This window comes from Haliaeetus leucocephalus, unplaced genomic scaffold (genome assembly GCF_000737465.1).
Source record: "Haliaeetus leucocephalus isolate CR32 unplaced genomic scaffold, Haliaeetus_leucocephalus-4.0 Scaffold167, whole genome shotgun sequence".
NCBI lineage: Eukaryota > Metazoa > Chordata > Aves > Accipitriformes > Accipitridae > Haliaeetus > Haliaeetus leucocephalus.
The window spans coordinates 1234724-1242917 of record NW_010972603.1 but is presented as its reverse complement, the minus strand read 5'-3'; positions in this window follow the sequence as shown (position 1 = coordinate 1242917).

Genomic DNA, 8194 nt, shown 5'->3' with positions numbered 1-8194 from the left:
GAGCATGCACACACAGCACCTGATCCAAATGGGCACTGATCTCACCATAGGAAACACGACAGACAGCAATGAATTTGTGTTAGAGCTAACTCTCTGATTTGAAAGCAGTTTTATCTTATCTATCTGTAGTATATGTATAGACAGTATATATTTATATCTACACATCTATATACATATGTAAATGATGAGAAACAGTTAATAGAATTACAGTAATGATTAATTGATTTTATTCTTTTAACCTGTGGGCCACTGGCTTTGGGAATTAAGTGAACCATTTCTAAAAGAGGTATGAAAGGTGACTAAAAGGCCTTTAAATCCCAATCCTATTATTAGTAATACTTAAATTTGCTGCACCAGAAAAGCTTTTAAAGCTGAAATATTTAAAATAGTTGCACACTGCTTTGGAACTTGCAGCTGCTGAAATAATGATTGCTTGACCTTTGGCACTGGTTTTTAATCTTCACAGCAACATGCCACATTTTAATAAAGACATAAGGATCTGTGGCTTCGGGTCTTTGATTAAACTACAAAAACTGAAAAGTCATTCTTGAATACCAGAAATAACAGGCCTTTTTGTTAACAATAAACACAAAACACTTCTTACTGTATAAAACAACTTATAATATGCTAACATTCTAGAGACTGAAATTTGCCAAAGATGATTTCATATACATTATGATTAATAGAGGCTTCCTAAACAGGCAAAGGTGACATACGCCTTTGCATCAGCAATAGTGGCTGTGGCACATATGTAGCCTCAGCTTCATAAGATTAAAAAAAAGACAAAAAAGTTACAGAGTGACCGTACCTAAAAAACAACGGTATGGCCATTTTAAGGAATGCCCCTAGGATTTCGTACACATCTTTCCTGTAATGCTCCATGAATCCTTATTAGACATCTGTTGAAGAAACTATACGGTTTGACTGTCTGAGACATTAGCTGCATGCACCACAGGTTTGCTCCTGTCTGGTGTACATATGATACCCCCTCGTGCATACAAGGGGTTGGGGTGAGTGGTGTCCTCAGCACCCCTACCTCAGGGCCTGGGGCTGGGAAGCTGGGGGATGAGGCTGGGAATCTCTCCCAGCTGTATGCTGGATGCAGCCACAGCACAACTGAACTTTGCTATATTAAGAGCAAAGGTGAAAGAAGTTCTACTGCTCTCATCGTTGGGATGACAATATTTAATTTTGTCCTTGAGCTGCATCTGAGAATCAGCAGCATAAAAGCTGATCTAGAGAGGTGGTGGTAGGGCAAGGGTGGGAAATGGAGCAGGTTGGTGTTTCTCAGGTTGGAGAGGAGGCTTCCTGTAGCTGAAAAGTTGATTAAAACAATTGGAAAAAAAAGCAGTGAATGTGTCTCACAGTCAGTTGATGCAGCACAGCATGATAAGCCATCTTTTTAACCCCCTCGTTAAATAATTATTTGTGCAATAGAAAGGCTAGTGAGAGTATTTTTAAAGCATCATGGTCAAGTAGGTTGATTTAGGAAACATTGGTTCTAACTGCAAACCTTGTAAATAACATATCATGGAGTATCTGGCAAATCAATCTTCGTCCCTCAGCAAAACAAACAAGAAAAAAACAAAGATGAATTCTACAAAATAGGAATAATAATGGATACCTGTTTTTCACTAAGCATTTTAAGCTATGCAGATAAAATCACTAATTAGAAACCAGCTATTGTTACCGATGAGCATCACATTTTAAATGAAAAGTAGGGCAGAACAGCATGTGTTATCAGTTAAATTCCAGTACTAAAAAAGCCTGCATTGTTAATTACCAAATGAAGAAAACATTAACCCTTACACCTTGGAGTTTATGCTGCCAACAACATCCTGAGGAGGTGGGTTAAAAAAACTGATTCATATTCATAAGTTTATTCAGTGGGAGTTAGCTGAATTCTGTCTGCATGCATATAAAGCCTATGTAAAAGAACAGTAACAGTTTTAAATCAATATTACTTTAATGCCAGACTCCAGTTAAATTTCCACTATTAAAGCTGTATTACGACATTACAAAAGAAAAAACCCACAATATTCCAGATAAGAAGTTCAAACTCAAAAAACAAATTTAAATAGAAAGAAAACAAGCCCACAACTGTCTCTACAGCATCATGTTCCTGTCAGAAAAAAAGCAAACATGATACTGGAATAACCTGGAGTAAAACCACCAAGCCAGGTGAGGTAATAATGTAGCACTGCTCAGCATTAGCAAGGCTACAGCTGGAATAAGACATCCTACCTGGGCACCCCAGCTCAGAGGAGATGGGTGCACAGTGGCAAGAGTCCAGGGGAATGCAGCAAGCACGGTGCAAATGTCGGCAGAGACTGTGGCTGATGGGGAGTAACTGAAAGAAATGGGTTGGTTTAGTCTGAAGTGAAGCTAATGAACTGCTCTTTGTGGGGGTAGAGTGAGATAGAGTAGTCTTCAGTGTCATAAAAGAGGTTAAGGTAATACCTAGAAATTTGGAAAAGTCTTTCAAAGGTGGAAGGATAGGAATGTGCTTGAGTAGGGTGCCAAGGGAAAGGCTCTCAATGTTTATCTTCTGAGATCTTTCAGAACACATTGGCAAATACCTGTTATTATTTGTATTACCTGTAACTCAAAGCCAGATGATCCCATCATGAAATAATGATAGACTAGAATCAGGAACTTCTGCCTTTTTATGGCTTCCTAAAAACTTCCCTGGCAAACACAGTGTGGGCCCATACATTTCCAAAACCATCCACACAAGACTTGCATTCCCCACTTACCTTTTACTCATGCTGCAGACTGTGTTCAAGGGGGCTATGATCTACGTGCTAAGGCATGAGACCCCTTCCTGTGGTCCCTCACATCCCTGTTTTCTAAGATTCATTTGAGTTCCAGTGAAGTAAAAGACAGAAATACAGGAACTTACATGGGCTTTGCTGCTCCAGCCATGAAAACATGGGTAATTTACACTCTCCCTGAGAGAAAGGAAAGACCAGGAGAAAAAAAAAAAGAAACATGGAGAGAACATAGCAAGCAATTAAGGGGAAATAGGAAATTCAGAAGAAGTTGTGCCTCTCTGAGCTAGACCTCAAGAGGTGCAAGGTTTGCAGAGACAAAACATGAGTGTTACACTCCAATTTGCAATAGATATTTTCCTTTTCAGACACAGAGCTCTGAAACATCTTGTTGAAAACACACAGGAAGCAAACTTGACTTTAGAGGACAATCGTTCATGGGTTTTCTCCCCACATTTTGTGAGTGGGGAGCTGAAGGATTGGAGGCAGGCTGGCAGCCCCACTGGGGAAAAATGTTTCAGGAGATGATACTCTTGGCCAGCTGTGTGGGGAGCAGGGGCATGCCTTGATACCTCAGCTGTGCCTGCTTGGCCCAGCTTCGGCCTCAAGACCCTGGCATTGCCTCTGCCCAGGGACATGCCTGTCAACATTCACACAGTGGCCACCACAGTTAGACCCCATGACTCTTGTCCCAGGCTAAGTGGGGAACATGGTAAAACACAGCAGACATGCTGTAGTTTGCATCCTCCTGAAGAAAGAGTCCAATATTTGGATTCTCAAATACTGCCTACCTATGTTGCAGAATAAAGAAGAATATACATCCTGCATTTATAGTTTAATTGCTATGTAAACATAACCTAAAATCCTCAGGTAACCTACTAGCATACTGACAATCCTGGCTGCCTAAACCTATTCATCTAAAATGTTTTGTAAGTGCATCCAGAGCTCTGAGCTACCATCTGTCTGTCAGGGTACGGCCAGAGCTCAAAGTGCTGTGTAGGCTGTTGTAAATTATCTCAGGAAGCAGTGTCACTGCAAAATCAAAGCTGCTTAAAAAAAAGTCAAAAGGATGCTCATGCTCTTTGTGTATTCATTTCTACCTCACCTGATACTGCCTGAGTGTGTTAGTTTGATCCCGCTTGTCAATTTGTAACATTTCAGAGCAGTTAACTCTATTCCCTCTCTGAAGGCTCAAATTTGGTGTTTTAGTTGGGGGTTTAAAGACTTCACCCTGTATGTCACTTGGAGAATGCTGCTTTTCAAAGCTCTCAACTCCTTGTGACTCATCTAATATTTTCCAGCTGCTGATTCCAGAGGAAGAGATGTGAACCAACAGCTGATGTTTCACACAAAGAAAGAGTATCCTGTTTGCACAGCACTGTTTCAAATTCATATTGCACGTGTCCAAAGTTAAACCCATGAATCTGTCCAGACAGATAATTGTATTATTGGTAAACTTACTTTATGTAACTTAGAACAGATCCTGAAAGTTTCAAGAAGTCACAACGCTAGGGATTTCTTTCTTCCAAGACACATCCTCAGGATAAAAGTGCTGAGCAGGTTTCTCGTGCGTTTTTTCCCATATTCGCAGGTGGCTTTTGTAGTCTCGAGTCTTCAGTTCATCTCAACAGATTCCCATTAACAAATATAAGAACCCAGAAAGCTCTTTGTGCTGTGATATCTCCTCTCAACAACTCATCTTCCCAAAAGCTGCATTTCTTAGCTGGAAATTTCAGTGTGTTTTAAGCTCCCAATAAAATTCTCTGTACCCATTCACTCAAGACTTACCATTGACCATCCAACTTTCTACAACGACGCTACTGGACAGCAATTCCTAGAGGCTGCTAAGTTTAGGACTAAACTGCCACAGGTTTACAGCTCTATCTAGATTTACTTTCCCACCAGTTATGCAGTCAGTTGCATCACTGACTGTACTGACAGCTGCTAGAGTTAAGTGTGTTAGCAGACTGTCAAAGCAGCCTGGCCTCTGGAGGTTTCATTTCCCTGTGACTCATTTTGGCTTGGTCACTTTTTCCTCACTACTGTTTGCTCGGAGGTGAGTTTCTACCCATGAGTCACTAGCGCAACTGTAGAGCCCCGTCTGGTGAAGTCCCCCAGGAGGCTCAGGAGCTGTAATATTTCTGGCACAGACTTCAGTCAGCCATTCAAAACCACCTGTAGCCTCTAACAAATTAGCAGTCCATTTGTATTTTTTTCCAAGCCCAACAAATTCTCCGTGTTTCCTTGGTAGCCCACCCAAGCTGGCAGTGATGTTCACAGGAAGGTTGCATGAGGACAGGGCTGTATGGCACAAAAAAAAAAAAAATCAAAAAAAAGGAAAGGGGGAGGGTATAAAAAGGATTCCTGAACATTGTGTTTGTAAATAAACAGCAGTAAGTTATCAGTAAGTTAACTGTAGCAGCAGGAAACCTTTCTGTCAGATTCTGGAAAGTTAACCATGGCAGGAAACAGTTATGTAAAGTGCAAAATTGCTACTATTTAAAAGTGTACTTTGATCAACAAAGTGAGAAAAGATGTATTTCATGCTTTTCACTCTGAAATACAGGAATTTGAGCAATTTGAGCAAGTTCTTCCAGTGGGGAGCCCTGAGTTAGCAGACTTGCAATTTGCTGTAACTGTTAAAGCTCACAGCATTGCCAGATCACACATCAGAGGCAGAAACAGGCCACTCTTCCCTGAGTTTCATTTGCTGTTTGTCCTTTTACTGAAGGATCTGAACATCTAAAGTCAGAAGGAAGGAGCTGGGCACTGGCAGGGGAGGGCACAGTTGCGCACCCCTCCTCCCATCTTGCCAAAGCCCAATGCTACACCTCTCCACTTTCCCAGTTCCCTCTGCCCAAAGAGTCTCAAAGAAGCAAGCTTTAGTGACAGGAGCCCACGTCTAGCAGCTGTGTGAGTTAAATAACCCACTCACATCCCATAGGTGTATTTGATAATCCATGATAATACAGCACACAATGTCCTGAGGCTGGGGAGAGGATTTCTGAAGGAAAATGAGAGGAGTGGGGTTACCCCAGTCCCTGAAAACAAGATCGGCAAAGATCTGGAAGGTAGGGAATGACTCTCTGTGATACAAAAGAGGGACCTTAATCAAATCCTTTTCTACAATTAATGGTATCTATCCTAATTTCCAAGAAATTAGGTAGAAGTAGAATCCAAGAACACTGCGTACCTAAATTACATGCCAAAACACCGGGGATGTTGAAACGGTAAGCCATCCGTCTGATCTCACACAACTGTAAATCCTGAGCTGTTCCACTGGTGTTCCTAGGCTGGATAAACAAGATCAAAACCAGGTTCACAGGGTTAACCCAAATCTTTTTGATGCACATGTGAAGCAGACATTTCAGCTGAGTGATTGAAACAGCGTAGTTCAGCTCTCACAGTCTGGGAAGTGTCACTGACCATGTTTTACAGACACACAGGCTTTGAGCAGAAGGGTGCAACTGTGCTCAGTGCAGGCGAGTTTCCCTCAGCTGGGCTCTGGCCATGCACACCACCTCTGCTCTTCTACACCCCTTGGGCTGCTGAAAGGTGACCCTCAAGTTTTCTCTCCTTTCTGGGGTGCTTGGCTGCTACTGACCAGACATTAAATCTCTTAATGCATTTTAAGTGATGCCACCACTCTAATCGTTAACAGGTTTCCTTTATTATCAAGGTGATTGTGCTGTGAAGTTCCCTCATCAGAGACTGTACTGCTCTGGTGTGGAGGAACACATGAAGCATAGCTCATCTTCTGCTGGGGCACTCTGGGACCTGTAAGTCTAAACCAACCTTAATCAGCTATTGGGCAATTTTTGGACAGGGAATAATTTCGATCTGTCTTAGGGATTACGGCCCAGGGAAAGGAGTCATAGCAGGTTTCCTGAAAACTCTTTTTTTCCCCAACTGCTTTAATGGCCTTTGCACTGCTCTAATGTGCTTGAGAGGTGAAGACAACCTGAGACTGGCATCAGAAAGGGTTCTTTGTTCTGCTGGGCCACGAGGAAGGCACAAGGGGGACACAATTCTCTTCTCCTGTAGTAATTCCTGCCTGGGCCCTACTGCAAAGTCAATACCCTTTTATTTTACGCTCCTGCCTATTGTATTTGTAAACACTAATCTCAGAAATGCAAACAGCAAATGAAGTTATGTATCCTGATGAAAACAGACAACACCTTGTTTGCAGATGGTGCAGTAACATCTTGTCCAATAGCAGGTAAGGTTTGTTCCTACATCTGAGAATCATGCAACCTTCTTTTTAATTTCAGACTGGTACATGTGAACTCAATTTAGAAAGCTGAGCTTTCTTGTATCTCTTGGAATTACACATGAAGCATCAAACCTCTTCCCACAAACCCCATGATCACACCATCCCCATAGGCATAAATTCTCTCTTGAGATCATATAGTGCCTTTAAGTAACTGGATTTGACTGGTAGAATATTTACCTATGTCTCCCCCCCCCCCCTTTGGAGAGTAATATACTGTTTTCTGGTTGACCTTAAAGCCTTAAACCCCAGAAAACACTAAGAAATGCTTTAGATTAGAAATACCATGCAAAACGAAGAAAAACATTTCCCCAGAGGCCTCACAACAGTAACAAACTGTTGGGGATAGGCAGAGATGTTCATTTCACAACACGTAATTTCAATATTCTAACTCATATAATGAAAGCATTCAATCACTTTTGACACTATAATGAACAAAACTATCTATACACAGTGTGCTAGGTATATCTGAGGCAAAATATGTATTTAAAATAGACCATGTTGCTACATTTTATGTAGGTGATTTTTAGCACTATTATTCTTAAAGCGAACTACCAGAAGCAGGATGGTGAACATCATGCTCCTGCAGTTCAGGAAACCCCCTCTGAGGCAATGCAGACAGCGGGCCAGAGTTTTGCTGGATTATAAATAACCAGATTTGGCCTGGCTCTCTTGTGGATTATGCAAGTTCAGTGTGGAAGAGGAAAGCGGATTAAGGGCCTCATGTTGCCTATTTCTGAGCCAGGAGTTTGCTTTTACAATGCAGGCAGGAGGCAAAGGAGCAGGACAGGAATGACTGCTGTCCCCCTGGGAGTGGGCAGAAAGGTGAACAGCAGTAGACACCTCCCAATTTCCTATGCACCACAACCAATTCCTGTGCTACAGAACAGATCCTTCTTGATAATTTGGGATCTTAGAGGGCACAAGCTAGCATGCTGTACCCTCAGTATGCTAGTGTGTCAAAGTAACTCATGGCCACAACAGGTGCCTTTTATTTGCACCTGAGAGAGGAGTGACTTCTGAAATGGCTCTGGGTAGCAATCGGCTTCTTGCAGTATTTTGGAGGTGTGTGTTTGTCGCTAATGGGGGCTGTGCTATTCACCTTCGATCTGGCGGGCCTCAACTTGTACTACCCCAAAGTACACTATTTGCA